Here is a 19,903-nt window from a genome sequence, read left to right on the forward strand (position 1 = left end):
ATGGTGGCAGACGCCTGTAGTCCCAGCTACTCTGGAGGCTGAGGCAGGAGAATGGCATCTCAAAAAAAAGAAAAAAAAAAAAAAGATCAAGTAGGGGTTAGCCAGAGGAGAAGGAAGAGTATTCCAGACATAGGAATGTGGATATTCAAAAGCCCTAAATGAAGAGATCACAGTGTGCTGAGGGAACTAAAGTTAGCTCAAGAAGAATAAAGTGCCAGACATACACTGTGAGGCTGGAGAAATGACTGAGGCCAGATCACGAAAGGTCTTACGATTCTTGTTAGTCTGTTTGTTCATTGTTATCCCCAGAGCAATGGAGAGCCAGCCAGGAATTTTTGAGCTGGAAAGTGACAAAAGTGGATTTGCATTTTATAAACATCAGTGTGGCTACACTATGGAGAATAGACTAGAAAGGGGAAGACTGTAGTCATCCAGTTGAGAGATGATGGTGGTCCTGGGCAGGATCACTGAGAATGGACCAAAAGGGACAGATTGAAGTGACGTCTAGGAAGTGGACTCAGTACAACTTGATGACTGACTATGGAGAAGGGCTTGCCAAGGCTCCCGCTGGCACAAATGGGAGAATGGTGTGCCTGTTTCCTCAGCTGGGCATCCAGGAGGAGGAGCATATTTGGGGATAGCAGGAGAATGGTGATGAATTCAGGTCTGAACATGCTGCGTTTGGAATGTCTGTGGGAGATGTTGAGTAAACAGTTGGCTCCCCAGGTCTGGAGCTGGAAATGGAAATGTGAGCACTGGTAGCTAATAGATGGTGATTAAAGACACCGTGGGAGTGAATGAGGTTCTCTCAGGAAGTCTGTGGAGTACAAAGAGAAGAGAGCCAAGGGCACACCAACAACAGACACCAGCACGAAGAGAACAAACAAATCCGAGAGGTAATCAGAGGAAAGCACGGAGAGCAGGGTCAGGTCCCACAGGAGATGGATGGTGACTGTACAGTTGGGACATTCGTCCCCTCCAAATCTCATGTTGAACTTGGATCCTCAGTGTGGGAGGTGGGGCCCGGTGACAGGTGCGTTGGTCATAGGACTGGCTCCTCATGAAGAGCTTCACCATTCTCAGTGGGGTGAGGGAGTTCTCACTCTTCCTTCCTGCATGACCTGGCGCCTTCCTCCTCCTCTCTTTGCTCTCCCTTTAATTTATAAAGAGTAAAGGTTTATTTGGCTCATGATTCTGATGGCTGGAAAGTTCAAGATTGGACATCTACATCTGGTGAGGGCCTCACGCTGCCCCCACTCATGGCAGACGGGGAAGGGGAACCCGTGTGTAGAGATCACATGGCCCGAGAGAGAGCCAGCAGAGGTGGGTGCCAGGCTCTCACAGGAACTCATAGAGTGAGAACTCACCGCTGAGGGAGGGCATTAATCTATTCATTAGGATCTGCCCCCATGACCCAAACACCTCCTACTGGGCCCCATTTCCAACGCTGGGCAGCAAATTTCAATATTAGCTTTGGAGGGGACAAACATGCAAACCGTGGCATAGCAGACACCATCAAAAAAGTGAAAGGCTAACCTAAAGAATGAGAAAAAATATTTGTAAATCAATGTATCTGATAAGGTACTTATAACTAGGATATAAAGACAACCATATTAAAAATAGGCAAAGGATCTGAACACACACTTCTCCAAAAAAGATATACCAATGGCCAATAAACACACGAGAAGGTGCTCAACATCACTCATCATCAGGGAAATGCAAATCAAATCACAACGAGATACCACCTCACACCCACTAGGAAGGCTAAATAAAAAAGACACATAGGCATTTTCCGATGTTTTTTCCAAAAAAGAGATTAAAGGAGAAAAAAAAAAAGGGACAAAAAAGCAAGTGTTATTTTACAAAGACGTGAAGACAGTGGAGCCCTCATGCGCTGCTAGTGGGAATGTGAAGTGGGGCAGTTGCCGAGGAAGACTGTCAGTTCCTCAAGTGGTTAAATATAGAGTTCCTGGGACACGGAGGCGGGCCGTTGCTTGAGTCCAGGAGTTTGAGACTGGGCAACATAGCAAGACCCTGTGTCTACAAAAAATTTAAAAATTATCTGGGTTTGGTGTGTGTGCCTGTAGCCCCAGCTACTTGAGAGGCTGAGGCGGGAGGATCACTTAACAAGCCTAGGAGTTGGAGACTGCAGTGAGCTGTGATCGCACCACTGCACTCCAGCCTGGGTGACGACAGAAAGAGACCCTGTCTCTAAAAATGAAAAAAAACCCATAGAGTTCTCATGTGACCCAGAAATTCTACTCCCAGGTATATATACCCAAGAGAAATGAAAATATATGTCCACACAAGAACTGGACAATGGACTGTTAACCGACAATAAAAAAGAGTGAAATACTGATGCAGACTACGACACGGACGAGCCTGGAAAACATGATGCCAAGCGGAAGAAGCCTCACGCAAAAGACCACATACTGTACAATTTCACTTACATGAAATGCCGGAATAGCCAGATATACTGAGGCAGGATGTAGATTGGTGGCTGCTGAGGGCTGGAGGTGGGTAATGGGGGGCTTGGGAGTAAAGGTGAGAATTGGGAAGTTTTCTTTTTAGGTTAATGGGAGTGTTCTAAAACTGTATGAAGACAGCACAACTCTATAAATAAAAATACTGAATTTACACTTTTTTTCTTTTTTGAGATGGAGTCTCGTTCCCTCACCCAGGCTAGAGTGCAGTAGCAGGATCTTGGCTCACTGCAGTCTCCGCCTCCTGGGTTCAAGCGATTCTCCTGCCTCCACCTCCTGAGTAGCTGGGATTACAGGTGCCCGCCACCACACCCAGCTAATTTTTGTATTTTTAGTAGAGACAGAGTTTCACCATGTTGGCCAGGCTGGTCTCGAACTCTGGATCGCAAGTGATCCACCTGGGATTACAGGCATCAGCCACTGCACCCGGCCTGCTGAATTGTACACTTTAAACGGCTGAATTCTATGGCATGTAAATTATATCTCAATGAAGCTATTAGAAACTTTTTCAATGCTGCTTCTTGGTTGGTGAAAACATTAATCCTGACATCATTTAGTAGTACCTCAACTCCTTTTTGGAAATGCCCAAACCGTTTTTTAGCTAGATTAGCTCTAAATGAAGAAGTAAAAGCTCAAATGGTTACCTTTTTTTCTCTTCCAGCTTTATTGAGGTATTAAAAAAATGTATTTAAGGTGTACAATCTCATGATTTGATGTATGTATACATTGTGAAAAGATCACCACAATCAAGTTAATTGGCATACCCGTCCCCTCACATAGTTACTGTTTTTGTCTGTGTGGTGAGAACACTTAGGAGCTACTCTCTTAGCAAATTTCAAGTAGACAATACATTATTTTTAACTGTAGTCACCATGCTGTACAGTAGATCCCCAGAACTGAATGTTTGTACCCTTTCACCAAAATCTTCCCATTCCAGCTGACCCTGGGAACTACGATTCTACTGTGTTTATGAGTTTGATACTTTCAGATTCCACATGGAAGTGAGATCACACAGTCTTCGCCTTTCCATATCTGGTTTATTTTACTAAGCATAACGTCTCCAATGTTTCACCCATGTTGTCGCAAATGGCAAGATTTCTTTCTTTTTTATGGTAAAATAATGTTTGCAAGCTCCTTGACTTACAATAGGGCTGCGTCCCCATACATTCATCATAAAGTCGAAAGAGCGTTAAGTCCTGGATGGTCTGTCTGTGCAGTCATGTGTCACTTAATGACAGGGATACCCTCTGAGAAATGCGTTGTCAGGCAATTTTCTTCTCATGTGAGCATCACAGAGTGCACTTACACAAACCGAGATGGCGTAACCTACCACTGCACACCTCGGCTACATGGGCTGGCTTACTGCTGTGAGGCCACAAACCTGTACAGCAGGTTACTGTGCTGAATACCGAGGCAGTTGTAACACAGTGGTGAGCATTGTGTGTCTAGACATGTCCACGCATAGCAAAGGTACGGTAAGTCAGGCACAGTGGTCCACATCTGTAGTCCCACTACTTTGGAGGCCGAAGCAGAAGGATTGCTTCAGTTCATGAATTCAGGGCCAGCCTGGGCAACATGGTGAGACCCTGTCTCTAAAAACACATTTAAAAATGGCTGGGCACGGTGGCTCACAGCTGTAATCCCAGCACTTTGGGAGGCCGTGGTGAGCGGATCATGAGGTCAGGAGATCGAGACCATCCTGGCTAACACGGTGAAACCCCGTCTCTACTAAAAAAATACAAAAAATTAGCCAGGCGTGGTGGCGGCCGCTTGTAGTCCCAGCTACTCAGGAGGCTGAGGCAGGAGAATGGCATGAACCTGGGAGGCGGAGCTTGCAGTGAGCCGAGATCGTGCTACAGAACTCCAGCCTGGGTGACAGAGCAAAACTCCGTCTCAAAAAATAAATTAATTAATTAAATAAATTAAAAAATAAAAAATCTATTTCTAGAAAAATTACCAACCAAAAGAAAAACATTTGCAAACAGGTGGAAGACAAGTGTAGAATGTACTGATTTCATGGGGACACTGAAATTCTAATCTTACACACACACACTTCTCTTAAAAAAGAAACAGTTCAGTAAGAATACAGTATTATAATCTTACGGGACCACTGTTGTGTCTGTGGTCCATCACTGAAACATCATTATGCAGTGCATGGCTGTATATATACATAAACACACACCCCACATTTTCTTGATCTGTTCATCTGTCAACAGACGCTTAGGCTGTTTCCATATCTTGGCTATTGTGAATAATGCTACGCAAACGGTTATCTTTAGGATCAAATGGGACGATAGAGATGGTCACACCTAGCTCACATTAGCTCAGTAAATAGTTATTAGATCTGAATCTGAGTTAAGTTACTTCCACCAGCGCAGTAGCATGACTTTATTTAAACTCAGCACACACATCTCTCTAGATCTATAACCATGTGCACACAAGTGTTGGAGACATGACTGCAGAACTTGGTCCTGGCCACCTTGGTGAAACTGTAACACTGTCCTGAAAGACATAGTTGAAGGGTAAGTTGTTCACATGGGTTTCGGAAATCACCAGGGTGGTGGCGGGGAATGTGACAGGAAGAGGGGGACTAGGACCCCAAAGCCTGGCAAACGTGGGGGCTGGCCAGTGGTCACTCAGTGATAGTGATAAGGACGGTATTCTGGCTTATGGCTGGAACCTTGCTATGGTCTGAATTTTGTGTGTCCCCCAACCAAAAAAAAAATTCCTGTGTTGAAATACTTTCATGACAAAAATAATGCATCTTAATATTTAAAAAGGCCAGGCGTGGTGACTCATGCCTGTAATCCCAGCACTTTGGGAGGCCGAGACGGGTGGATCACGAGATCAGGAGTTCAAGACAAGCCTAGCCAAGATGGTGAAACCCCATCTCTACTAAAAATACAAAAATTAGCCGGATACGGTGGCAAGCGCCTGTAATCCCAGCTACTTGGGAGGCTGAGGGCAGGCGAATTACTTGAACCCGGCGGGGCGGAGATTGCAGTAAGCCGAGATCATGCCACTGCACTCCAGCGTGGGTAACAGAGCAAGACTCCATCTCAAAAAAAAATAAAAAATAAAAAATGCTTTCAAGGTGATGGTATTAGAAGATGAGGATTTGCGAGTTTATTAGGTCATGAGGGCAGATTAGGACCCTATCAACAAGACCCAGGGAGATCCTTTCTTCCTTCTTCTGTGTGAGGTTGCAATGAGAGGTGACCATCTATGAACCAGAAAGCCCTCACTAGACACTGAATCTGCCAATGTGTTGATCTCAGACTTCCCAGCCTCCAGACTGAGAATACATTTCTGTTGTTTATAAGCCACCCAGTCTATGGCATTTTGTTATAGCAACCCAAACAGACCAAGACAAACCTCCCAGGGAGAGCAGTAGGGCCCAGGGCAGTCTTGGGAGCCAGGGGATTGCAGGCAGTGGCTGGGGCCTGTGACATGTGGCTGTTTTACGGAAAGTGCTCCCTCTTCTGCCCATCTTGGGCTAGCCTGGCCATCTAGGTAACAGTCCCTCTGGCACTCAGTCACTGCTCTTGTTGGCAGGGTGGAGAGCCTGCCTGTCAGCTTGGTTTGATGGAGAACTTTCCAGGTGCCCACAGAAAGGGCCAGAGCACCTTTCTGATTCCCAAGGAAGCAAAGAAAGCAACTTTCGTTCTAAGGTGTTGAGAGAGCTCTCCATGGCTCTGTTTTGTCCAGGAAGTTTTCCTATGCACAAAGTGTGCGTTCATAGAGTCGGAGAACAAGAGTGCTCAAACCTGTTTTAGGTGGCAGAACACCTGGAAATTATAGCTTCCTTTGCATAAGATGATGAAACACTGACTTTTCTTTTTTGTTTGTTTGGTTTGGTTTTTTTGAGACGGAGTCTTGCTCTGTCTCCCAGGCTGGAGTGCAGTCGCATGATCTTGGCTCACTGCAGCCTCCGCTTCCCGGGTTCAAGCGATTCTCCTGCCTCAGGCTCCCAAGTAACTGGGATTACACACCCTGCTAATTTTTGTATTTTTAGTAAAGATGAGGTTTCGCCGTGTTGGCCAGGCTGTTCTCCAACTCCTGACCTCAGGTGATCCACCCACCTCAGCTTCCCAAAGTGCTGGGATTACAGGCATGAGCCACCGCACCCGGCCAACACTGACTTTTTTTTTGAAATGGAGTTTCGCTCTTGTTGCCCAGGCTGGAGTGCAATGGCATGATGGCTCACCGCAACCTCCGCCTCTTGGGTTTAAGCGATTCTCCTGCCTCAGACTCCCCAGTGGCTGGGACTACAGGCATGCACCACCACGCCCAGCTAATTTTGTATTTTTTTAGTAGAGATAGGATTTCTCCATGTTGCTCAGGCTGATCTCGAACTCCTGACCTCAGGTGATCCACCCGCCTTGGCCTCCCAAAGTACTGGGATTACAGGCGTGAGCTACCACACCTGGCCCCCAACACTGACTTTTCTATTTCTCATTGTATGAACCACAGTTTAGCTCAGAACACATTGATGGATTTAGCATCTAGGTTGGGCAAGAAACGTTCTGCTTAATTAAATGTGCATACTGTTATAAATTAATCAAATCACAGCTGTAAGCCTACTGGCTCATGGAGAAAACAAGCTGTTAAGCTACTCAGGGTCAAGTTTCCAAGTGTCTCCATTACTGCTTGTTTGCCAACAGGTCTGGATGTTTTGCTAGTACGTGATGGTAGTCATCAAAGAAAATGTTGGTATGGGGCTGGGCACGGTGGCTCACGCCTGTAATCCTAGCACTTTAGGAAGCCAAGGCAGGAGGACTGTTTGAGACCAGGAGTTCAAGACCAACCTGCCAAAATATCGAGACCCCACTTCTATTTTTAAAATTTTATAAAAAATTAAAAATAAAATGTTGGGAGAAAAATAGTTCAGGAAGTGCTAGTGATTAACTGGCTTTTTTTTTTTTTTCCCTAAAGCAAATCAAAAACAAACCATACTTGGGGGCTTTGGAATCAGAAAGACCTGGGTTTGGCCAGGGACGGTGGCTCACACCTGTAATCCAAGCACTTTAGGAGGCTGAGGCAGGTAGATCACTTGAGGTTAGGAGTTTGAGACCAGCCTGGCCTATATGGTGAAACCCCTACTCTACTGAAAATATAAAAATTAGCTGGATGTGGTGGTGTGTGCCTGTAATCCCGGCTACTCGGGAGGATGAGGCAGGAGATTCACTTGTACCCAGGAGGCGGAGGTTGCAGTGAGCTGAGATGGCACCACTGCACTCCAACCTGGGCAACAGAGCTAGACTCCATCTCAAAAAAAAAAAAAAAAAAGAGAGAGAAAGAAAGACCTGAGTTTGAATCAGGAGTATGAGCTGTGTGATAGTAGGCAAGTTACTTAATCTCTCGGAACCTGCCTGCTGGTCTTTAACATGGAGACGATAAAGACCCTACTTGGCAGAATGGTTCTCAAGATTAGCATCAATGTATGTAAAGCCTCTGGCACAGGGCCTCGCCCTGAATAGGAGACTTATGAAAGGACAGGACAACTCTATGAAAACCATTATGGAGATTTCTCAAAGAACTAAAAATAGAACTACCATTAGACTCCAATCCCATTACTGGGTCTCTACCCAAAGGGAAAGACATCTGCACTCATGTTTATGACAGCACTGTTCACAATAGCACAGATACAGTGTCCATCAACCAAGGATTGAATAAAGAAAATGTGATACACACACACCATGGATCTACTCAGCCATAAAAAAAGAATGAAATCACGTCTTTTGCAGCAACATGGAACTGGAGGCCATTATCCTAAGTGAAATAACCCAGAAACAGCCAGATACTGCTTGTTCTCACTTGTGACAGCTAAAAAATGGGTACACGTGAACATACAGAGTAGAAAAACACGCCTGTAATCTCAGAGCTTTGGGAGGCCGAGGTGGGCGGATCATGAGGTCAGGAGATCGAGACCATCCTGGCTTACACGGTGAAACCCCATCTTTACTAAAAATACAAAACATTAGCCGGGCATGGTGGCGGGCGCCTGTAGTACCAGCTAGTCGGGAGGCTGAGGCAGGAGAATGGTGTGAACCCAGGAGGCGGAGCTTGCAGTGAACTGAGATCGTGCCACTGCACTTCAGCCTGCGTGACAGAGCGAGACTCCATCTCAAAAAAAAAGAAAAGAGAAAAGAAAAAGAAAAACAGACACTGGAGACTATAAAAAGTGGGAGGGGAGGGGGTTGGAGAATCACCTATTGGGTACAATGTTCACTATTTGGGTGATGATGGGTACACTAAAAGCCCAGACTTCACCACTATGCATATACACATGTAAGAAAAATGCACTTGTACCCCCTAAATATATAAACTTTTTTAAAATTAAAAATAAATAAACAGGCCGGGCGCAGTGGCTCAAGCCTGTAATCCCAGCACTTTGGGAGGCCGAGGCGGGTCGATCACCTGAGGTCAGGAGTTTGATACCAGCCTGGCAAACATGGTGAAACCCCGTCTCTACTAAAAATACAAAATTAGCTGGGCGTGGTGGCGGCCTGTAATCCCAGCTACTTGGGAGGCTGAGACAGGAGAATTGCTTGAACCTGGAAGGTGGAGGTTGCAGTGAGCGGAGATCGCGCCACTGCACTCCAGCCTGGGCGACAAAGAGTGAAACATCGTCTCAAAAATAAACAAATCGCACCACTGCACTCCAGCCTAGGCGACAAAGAGCAAAACTCCATCTCAAAAATAAATAAATAATCCGTCTCAAAAATAAATAAACAAACAAATGAGGCAACAGACTCTGAAAAGAGCCCAAAGTCATCCAGCAGGTTTGCCGTGGGTCAGGCATAGAATCCCAAATTCCAGCAGCCTCCTCACTGTGCTGTGCTGTTCTCTTCTGCAAACCCACGGCCTTTCTAAACACCCAGCCTGTCCCTGGAGGCCACAGGTTATTGCATGTGTTCTCTTCTCTTTTGATAGCCAGCCAAGAAGAGGGAACGCAGGGTGACTCACCAGGTAAGCCAGTCCCCCGTCCCTAGTGACTCTTCCTGTTCAAGGAAGCATCTTTTGTGTTTCATGTTCTTTTTATTCCTCCCACTGTGGCTGTGCTCTGCTCAGATAATTCATAATGGGGATACTTGTTGCTGTCTGAGGCCGCAGCTTGAGATGCTGACATTGAGACCACCTAAAGCAGGGAGGGACCTGGGTCCTTAGCCTAGAAAGAGCTGCAGGGGAGAAGGGTGGACCAGCTGCCCGCCTCAGGGCTGCAGAGAGCAGGTCTGGGCAGAGAGGAGGGAACTGGGAGTGAAGGGGGTACATGTAGCCACTTGTCTGCAAGTCTGGCCTGGCCCTCCAGCCCTCTTGGGAGGGACACCTGGGACTAGGGGGAGGCAGGAGCTACACAAAAGAGGACCTTAGAGATGGTGCATAGTTTTCACTATCTTGAAGATTCTTTGTTATTTAACACATGCCTCCACTACCCCCATGCTTGAAGGATGTTGGTAGGCTGTCACTGGTACTTCTTTCTGTTCCTGCTCTAAGCGTACTCTGTTCACGCCCAGCACACCTTCCTGGTATGTGGCTCAGCCGGTCTCAGCTGCCAGCCAATCGTTCCTGACCTTCCTATTATGTCACCAGCAGCCAATCAGAGCTTCGGATCAGCACGCGCTCAGCAGTGTTACTACCCGGAGTTGACAGAATCGTAGCCGAGAGCAAAGAGCATTTTAAATGGCTTTCTGAAAGCCAAAAATGCTTGCGAGTCGACCTCATTACTACTTTGGGAGAAATCCCAGTTGAGAACCAGTGATCAAACCTGCTCCCTTTATTTTGCCCAGCGAGGGGAGGGGGCTTGGCCAGAGAGGTGCAGGAGTTGTTAGAGAGGCTGGACCAGACGCCCGGTCAGCTGCCCTCCAGGGTAGCGGTAGTGCGTGTTTTTATGGCGCCACTCCTGTACTCCTGAACTTTCTCTGTGTCTCCACCCCACACTGACTGATAAGCAGGCCACGCATGGATGCCAATTCTGCAGCAGAGATGGAGAAAGAGTCTGTGCGGCCCCAGAGAGGCCAGAAGAGGCACCTGCTTCTTGCTTTCCAGCTCCTGGAGTGCGGGACAAACCACACGTCTCCCCTGTGGATTCTATGAGATTGAACCAATTCTTCTGTACGTCAATTACATGGAATCAAGTTTTCTTATGTCGCAGACCAAATGAGGCTTTTCCAAGACTTTCTACCTTGTTTTCTAGGCTTCTCCTTGCCTGGGCGTGTGAGTTCCTTGGCAGGATTGTCACAGATGGCTACTGTGGCCGTGAGTGATGCTCTTTGCCTAACTAGGTGTTCTGCCTACTTTGTAGGAAATGCGAGCTGGGCCGTGAGGAGTGTAGTCACACTTTCCAGCACAGCCGAGGTAGAGGACCTGACTCCTCTTGAGGCTGAAAGCTACCCTCTGCGTCGGTCGCCCTTCCCTCACCCCATTCTGATTTACTTCATTCATGAGAGAACTTCTGCCTAGTCAGTGGTCTCCTTGCCTTCACTCCCACCTTCGTCTAATATAGGAGTCAGTAAATGATGGTCCTCAGGACAGATCCATACCCCCTGGCTTTGTACATACATGTGTATTAGAACACAGCCGGGTTCTTTCATTTAAGTATTGTCTCATGGCTGCTTTCACACTACAGCAGCAGAGTTGAGAAGTTGTGACAGAGACTGTATGGTCCACAAGGCCACAGTTATTTACCCTTTGGCCTGCTGACCCCGTAATCCATCCACCTGGCTGCCTCCGAGTGATCTCTTAAACCTCAGATCGAACCACACCACTCTTCTGCTTACAAAAAAAAAAAAAAAATCTCTTTGGAGGCCAAAGCAGACGGATCACTTGAGGTTAGAAGTTCAAGACAAGTCTGGCCAACATGGTGAAACCTCATCTCTACTAAAAATTAGCTGTGCGCAGTGGCACACACCTGTAATCCCAGCTACTCAGGAGGCTGATGCAGGAGAATCACTTGAACCCGGCAGGTAGAGGTTGCAGTGAGCCAAGATCATGCCACAGCACTCCAGCCTGGGCACAGAGTGAGACTGTCTGTAGATGGATGCTCCTTAGTGAGGCTCTTCATGACCTGGTCAACTTCCTTCCACTCTTCCCCTCCAACCTCTGTCTCTGCTCACCCTCGGCTCTCACATCCTCAGCTGTGCCCTTGACCAGGCCATGCCTGATGGCTAGAATGTCCTTCTCCTTTCACCGTCTGTCAAATGTCTAAATATCTCTTAAGACCAAATTCAAATGTCACCTCCTCCTGTGCCCCTCCTAGATGCCTAGCTGAATTACCTGCTCCCTCCTCTGTGCTCCTAAGCTTTGTGACTAGATAACCATCTGTGACTGCAATGACATGTTTAGGTGTTTCTCTCTCCCATTAGACAGTAAGCTACTAGGAATCAGGAACCTTGTCTCATTGCCTTTTCTGCCCTGCCAGGAATGGAGCTGAACCATTTGGATAAGTCAGAAGCAGACTTTTATAAAAGTGCCAAGAACTTGACTATAACATCTTGTCGATGCCATTTCTGGTAATCGACTAACTGGTTTCTCCTTCTTCTCTAAATTTCCTGGTGTCTGGAATAGCATAGGTACTTGGAAAATGAATGAGTATGTAATTGTATAAAACATATATTTTTCTTCTCTTCTAACATAAAATTGTGGGAAATACCTTGTCATATTCACTTTATCATCAAGTACATTCAAGACTTTAAAAAGAATTTGGTTGGGTGCTGTGGCTCACGCCTGTAATCCAAACACTTTGGGAAGCTAAGGCAGGAGTTCGAGACCAGCCTGGGCAATATGGGGAGACCCCATCTCTACAAATAAATATTAAAATTAGCTTAGTATGCTGGCACATGCATGTAGTCCCAGCTACTCAGGAGACAGAGGTAAGAGGATTGCTTGAGCCCTGGAGGCAGAGGTTGCAGTGACCTGAGGTTGTGCCACTGCACTCCAGCCAGGCTACAGAATGAAACCCCATCTCAAAAAAAAAAAAAAAAAAAAAAAAGTTTTCTACCTCCATCCAGAGAAGATATGCAAATGGCCAATAAGCACATAAAAAGATGCTCAACATCATTAGCCATCAGGGCAGTGCAGATAAAAGCAACAGTAAGACGCCACTTTACACCTATGGGGGTGTGAAAATTGATTTGCATCCATTTTGATCTATAATCAAAATCTATAATCAAAAGGACAGATGGCCAGGCACAGTGGCTCATGTCGCTCACGTCTGTAATCCCAGCACTTTGGGAGACTGAGGCGGGCGGATCACGAGGTCAGGAGTTCGAGATCAGCCTGACCAACATGGTGAAACCCCATCTCTACTAAAAATTCAAAAATTAGCCAGGTGTGGTGGCAGATGCCTGTAATCCCAGGAACTCAGGTGGCTGAGGCAGGAGAGTCACTTGAAACCAGGAGGTGGAGGTTGCAGTGAGCTGAGATTGCACCACTGGACTCCAGCCTGGGCGACAAAAAAAAAAAAAAAAAAAAAACAGATAACGTGTTGACAAGGATGGGGAGTAAGTGGAACCCTTGTACATTGTTGGTGGGGATGTAACATAGTAAAGCTACTACACCTTTAACTGGGTAAAGGTGACATGGGATCACTCTCTATCATTTATTACAACTCCATGTGAATCTACAATGGTCTCAGAATAAAAAACTTAATTTAAAGACATACTCTAGGCCAGACGCAGTGGCTCGCACCTGTAATCCCACACTTTAGGAGGTCGAGGCAGAAAGTTCCCTTCAGGCCAGGAGTTTGAGACCAGCCTGGGCAAAAAGTGAGACCTTCATCTCTCCAAAAATTTTTAAAAATTCGCCAGATGTGGTAATGCACACACCAGGTCCCAGCTACAAGGAGGCTGAGGCAGGAGAATTGCTTGAGCCCAGGAGGTCAGGCTGCAGTGAGCCATTTGTACCATGGCACTCCAGCCTAAGTGACAGAGTGAAACTCTGTCTCAAAAAATAAAAATGAAAACATCTGGCCCAAAGAAAATAATAAAATGAAATAAATAAATAAAAATAAAAACGTACTCCACCTCTTTTCTGTACTTCTCCTTCTAAAATAAGAATTTCCCAGCTGGGTACAGTGGCTCACACCTGTATTCCCAGCACTTTGGGAGACCAAGATGGGCTGATTGATTGAGTCCAGAAGTTCAAGACAAGCCTGGGCAACAGAGCAAGAACCCTGTCTCTACAAAAAAAGTAGAAAAAATTCACCGAGCATGGTGCACGCCTGTAGCCCCAGCTACCTGGGAGTGTGAGGTGGGAGGACCACCTGAGCCTGAGAGGTTGAGGCTGTAGTGAGCCATGGTCCTCACTCTGCACTCCAGCCTGGGTGACAGAGTGAGATCCTGTCTCAAAACAAACCAACAACAAAAGAAGAATTTCCCAGGAGTAGCGTGTCTGTGTTCTGTAAATGATGTTGCTATTTGGTGGCATTGTTTTATTCGTCAGGAATCCTAGGCCTACCCTGTGGACTCTGTGAGTCTCTCAAGAGCTGACCAAAGTTTTGGATGGAGCAAAAATCTTTATTGACTCCAGGCCGGGTGCGGTGGCTCACGCCTGTAATCCCAGCACTTTAAAGGCTGAGGTGGGTGGATCACATGAGGCCAGGAGTTCAAGACCAGCCTGGCTAACATGGCGAAACCCAATCTCTACTAAAAATAGAAAAATTAGCCGGGTGTGGTGGTGCACATCTGTAATCCCAGCTACTTGGGAGACTGAGGCAGGAGAATCACTTGAACCTGGAAGGCAGAGCTTGCAGTGCGCTGAGATCACACCACTGCACTCCAGCCTGGGTGACAAAATAAGACTCCATCTCAAAAAAAAAAAAAAACAAAACAAAACAAAAAAAATTTACTCCAGAAGGTGAAAAGATAACCATAATAACATCGTTAACAAATGTTTAAATGTCTCTAAAATATGGTCTTATATCAAATAGCTGCAACTCAGTTCTCACATGTCTGTATGTGTGTGTTATACGTATAGACTGCATGTTTAATATGGGGTATCCTGAGGATTCGAAACTGGAAATGACCTGGTGTTGAATCCTGCCTTTACCACTTGTAGCTCTGTGGCTTTGGAGAAGTTTTCTTAACTTATTTGAGTCTCAATTTCATTATATATTGAAAGAACGTTGTAGTATTTGCTCCATAGTGGTGTTGTGGCAATTAAAATTACATGAATTCCTGATTCATGGGAAAGCTCAATAAGTACCTGCCTCATAGTAAGGGCTCAGCTAGAGGTGGCTATTGTGATGATGAAATACCGAGGATGGCGGTGACGGGTATTTGTGGTTGACTGTCAGGGTGGTGGTAGTAAGAGCCCGGAACCCAGTGAGTCCCTGGGTCCACTTGATCGTGGGTTTGTACTTAACCAGAGCCAGAGAAAAGACTTATATTGTCAGTTCTTTGGGAGGAAAAACAGGAGGAAGAGAACAAAGGCTTGGTTTCATTGGAGGCGCAACTGAATATTATTTTAAATGAAAGCTACAAAAACAGTGTGGAAAAACCACAGGAAGGGTGAGGCCAACTAAGGTTTGCATCGTGAGGTCAGCTGGTGGTTGACTGAGTCACAAAGCATTTTATACAAATTGTGATCTGACAATGACTATTTTCCTGGCTAAAACTCAGGAAAACTGAGTTTCAAAAGCAATTGTAAAAATATGTGTGACTTGTGGTATTTTATATATGAAAAGGTTTGTATATAACTTACATCAAATTTGGTTATACATTTACCTAGGTGTCTTTATTGAAAAAGAGTAGGATTACGTGACATCGCAACCTTGCTGGTTAACCTGAGCCTTCAGGTTGTGTGGCCTTCGGGATACGGGTCTGGGAGCTCTGCAAACATGTGTCAGGGTCTGGCTCTTCACAAGGCACTGGGAATGCAAAGCAGTCCCTGTTCCGAGGCACACACAGCATTGCACTTATAAAATTTAACAGAATGGGGCTGGGCGCCGTGGCTCACACCTGTAATCCCAGCACTTTGGGAGGCTGCAGCAGGAGGATCACTTGAGCCCAGGACTTCAAGACCAGCCTAGGCAACACAGTGAGACCCTGTCTGTACAAAAAATTAGCCGGGCATGGTGGCGTGCACCTGTAGTCCAAGCTACTCGGGAGGCTGAGGTTGGAGGATCACTTGAGCCTGGGAGATTGAGCCTTCAGTGAACTGAGGTCATGCCACTTCACCCCAGCCTGGGCAACAGAGTTAGACCCTGTCTCAACAACAACAACAAAAGTAACAAAACAAAACGAAAGACAGAGAGACACGTAATAAATAAAAGTCAGTGACCTGCGAATGCTTTATATATTATTCAAAGATAATATTGAAACAAAAATAACTATGAAGGTCATCTTCATGTTTCTGGCACTTGAAAATTAGTGTATAGCAGTGATGTATTAGGCAACAGAAAGCTTAGAAATGGAAAGAAAGATCTGGGTTTGGGTACAGGCTCTGCCCTTTATCCATTGTGTGACTTTCGCCAGGTCACTTAACCTCTCTGCTTCAGTTTCATCATGGGTTAAAAAATGAACGATAACACCCAGGTAATTGGTTTGGTATAAAATCGAGATGAGTTGAGTGTTATTGAAATATAAAGTAATATTATGGGAAATCACTGTGAATTTTCTTAGTTGGAGGCTGCTTATAGATAACCCAAGATCACAGAATTGCATTATGTCAAGATGTGTTTGTTTTCCACATTTTAGGCCAAAATTAAAGAGAGAAGTAAAATTCCAGATCACACTCCTTCAGACCACTGCATGAGCTTCCTTTAGCAATTTTCCCATCTTTTTTCTTTCACAAGCTTTAAGGGACTGGGTGTGGTGGCTCACACCTGTAATCCCAGCACTTTGGGAGGCCAGGGTGGGAGTATCACCTGAGCCCAGAAGTTTGAGACCAGCCTGGGCAAAATAGTAAGATCTCATCTCTACAGATAAATTTTTAAAAATCAACTTGGCATGGTGGCACATGCCTGTAGTACCAGCCACACAGTAGCCTGAGGCAAGAGGATAATTGAGGCCAAGGGGTCAAGGCTGCAGTGAGCCATGATGAGACCACTGCACTCCAGCATGGGTGACAGGTAGACCCTGTCTCAAAAAAAAAGGTAGAGGATGGCTTTAGGATTTCCAATTGGCAAAAGAGGAATCTGTGTCTACACTGGGAGGGCAAATGATTATCAAAATCAGTTTCTTTTATTTATTTTTTTTTTTTGAGACGGAGCTTCGCTCTTGTTGCCCCTGCTGGAGTACAGTGGTGCGATCTCGGCTCGCTGCAACCTCCGCCTTCCAGGTTCAAGTGATTCTCCTGCATCCCCAGGCATGTGCCACTGCCCAGCTAATTTTTTGTATTTTTAGTAGAGACGGTTTTTCACCATGTTGGCCAGGCTGGTCTCGAACTCCTGACCTCAGGTGATCCACCTGCCTCAGCCTCCCAAAGTGCTGGGGTTTCAGGAGTGACCCACCGTGCCCAGCCTCAAAATCAGTTTCTTAAAAGGTTGTACAGAAAGGGTCAGACCCGTGAGAGAGAGAGTTCTTTGGTCATGATGTTTGTTATGGGCACAGGAAGGCCAGCATAGGGAGAGTCAGGAGTTCCCTTACTTTGCACGTCTAAATAGAGGGATACTGTGCTAGATTTAGGGGGAAAAAAAGGACGAGAGAGTTATGGTAAATCTAGAAGACAGTAATGGGAGTCTAAGTTGAAGTTACTCCACAAATAATAACTGAGCACATATTTTATGCCAGAGCTTGTGCAAGGCAATAGGGATGGGAAAATGTAAATGGTTGTATTCATCCATTGGTGTTCTAGGTAAGAGGACTTGGTGTCAGTAGACTGAGGTTCAAATCCTGGCTCTGCCACCTGACCCATGGCTCTGGGGAACTGGTGGTGTCAGCAATGTAGACAGTTATAATTCCATGTAATATGTGCACTAGCAAAGGTCTGTGCAGGCCGTGTGGGAAGCTCAGGGCAAGATAGTTTCTTAAGATTATGCTTCGAGGGTTTCCCTTTTCCAAATATATGAAATGACAGATAAATGATACAAAGAGACAGAAAAAAAAAAAAAAAAACCCACCATACTGAAACATGTAATACATATCTCCATGGAGTAATAACAAAGATACATGAGTGGCAAATGGGCCTGCAAGGCTCTGGGTGGAGAAGCAGGAATTGGGTTTTTACGCAGTGACAGGCATGGCAAGGGCACCAAGCAAAGTGCAAGAACAACTCAGACCTCCTGCTTCAAACGGGGGCCTGGGGAAGGGTCTCTTTTTCCTTTTCTTTCTTTTTTTTTTTTTCTTGACACAGAGTCTCGCTTTGTCGCCCAGGCTGGAGTGTGATGGCGTGATCTCGGCTCACTGCAACCTCCACCTTCCGGATTCAAGTGATTCTCCTGCCTCAGCCTTCTGAACAGCTGGGATTACAGATGCCCGCCACCACACCCGGCTAATTTTTGTATTTTTAGTAGAGATGGGGTTTCACTGTGTTGGTCAGGCTTGTCTTGAACTCCTGACCTCGGGTGATCCACCCGCTTTGCCCTCCCAAAGTGCTGGGATTACAGGTGTGAGCCACTGCGCCAGGAAAGGGAAGGGTCTCTTTATTCAAATACGCACATACACATGCACAGATACCTTGCATCTGTGAAAGGAAGCTAAGAAATCTGCAGCTGGCAGCTATTTGGACCTATGGCTTATAAACATGTTTCTTGGGAGACAGAGAAACCAAGACTTGGGCCAGTCTTTGCAGTGACTTGGGGCCTGGAACTGCATTTCCCCTCTATGAGTGGAGAGCCCAGGCACCAACAGAAACTCAGTTCTGGATTAGGAGCTAGAGGGGCTGGATGGAGGCAGCTAGAAACTGCTAGACAGGAAAGAGGGAGTGCAGCAGAGAGACTGCGGTGATCAAGAGGGGAAAAGTGCCCTCAAGAAGACTGAGCAAACCAAAATCCCAAAGTCTATTAGGAAAATCAATGATAATAAGATACAGAATGAAACAAAATCAACAATCAAGAAGAGATGAATTCATTCCAGGTAAAATGAAAATGAAACAACAACCTGAATTTAAGATGACTTGGTCGAGCGTGGTGGCTCACATCTGTAATCCCAGCACTTTGGGAGGCCAAGGCAGGTGGATCACTTGAGGCCAGGAGTTCGAGACCAGCCTGGCTAACATGGTGAAACCCCATGCCTACTAAAAATACAAAAATTAGCCAGGTTTGGTGGCGGGCCCCTGTCGTCCCAGCTACTCAGGAGGCTGAGGCACGAGAATTGCTTTAGCCCATTGAGGTGGCGGTTACAGTGAGCCAAGATTGCACCACCGCACTCCAGGCTGGGCAACAGAGCAAGGGCCTATCTCAAAAAAACAAAACAAAACAAAAAAACTGTATTTACGGTCCTCTAAGGGATAGAAGAAGGAATAGCATCATCATCCATTTCTTTTTTAAAAGGTCAAAATATTAGTAAATTAAAATGAGAAGAAATGAGAAAAGCAAATGCTGAAAATGAAAAATAAAATTATTAACAACTAAGTGTTTATGAAGAAGTGAAAATGAAGCAACTGATTCGGCTTGAAGAGAGCTCAAGAGGAAATGTTGAATTAGCGCTTTAAGGATTCTAGGAGGCCTCCAGGGAGAGCGCACCTTGGCAAGTCCTGGAAGATTAGCCTAACTGGCCATGCGGTCAGTGGCAGCAGTGGCGGTGGATTGGCCTCCAGGCTTTGGGAAGCGGAGGCAATCACTTGCATCATAGGGAAGAAAACAAGTTTGACAGGTAAGCTAATGTGTTTCCTTAAAGGAAAAAAGCTTCCTGAGAGGGCAGCTCCTTGCCCATCCAGAATGATGACAGTAGATGTGTTGTGGAAATATTATCATCAGGTCTGTCCACTTTGTGTGGGCTTTCCACTCAGGAATGTTTTCTTTCTCTTTTTTTGTTTTGAGATGGAGTTTCATTCTTGTCCCCCAGGCTGGAGTGCAGTGGCGTGATCTCAGCTCACTGCAACCTCTGCCTCCTGGGTTCAAGCGATTCTCCTGCCGCAGCCTCCCAAATAGCTGGGACTACAGGCACGTGCCACCACATGATTTTCATATTTTTAGTAGAGACGGAGTTTCACCACATTGGCCAGGCTAGTCTCGAACTCCTAATCTCAAGTGATCCACCCACCTCAGCGTCCCAAAGTGCTAGAATTACAGGCGTGAGCCACCATGCCCAGCCAGGAATGTTTTCTTAAACCTGATTTATAGAATTTGGTTTTCATCTAGATGCTAAAACCTGGAAGGTGGAGGAACTGGGGTGGGGTGGGAGGAATTCATATGTACTGAGCACTTGCTTTCTGTGTGCATCCCCATTCATCCACACATGGGCTGTGGAAGCCACGTGTCTTTATTCCAGTGTTACACCTGAGGACATCAGGGTCCTAAAAGGTCGAGGGAGTTCTCT

The sequence above is a fragment of the Mandrillus leucophaeus genome, unplaced genomic scaffold, assembly GCF_000951045.1.
Source record: "Mandrillus leucophaeus isolate KB7577 unplaced genomic scaffold, Mleu.le_1.0 Scaffold442, whole genome shotgun sequence".
Lineage (NCBI taxonomy): Eukaryota > Metazoa > Chordata > Mammalia > Primates > Cercopithecidae > Mandrillus > Mandrillus leucophaeus.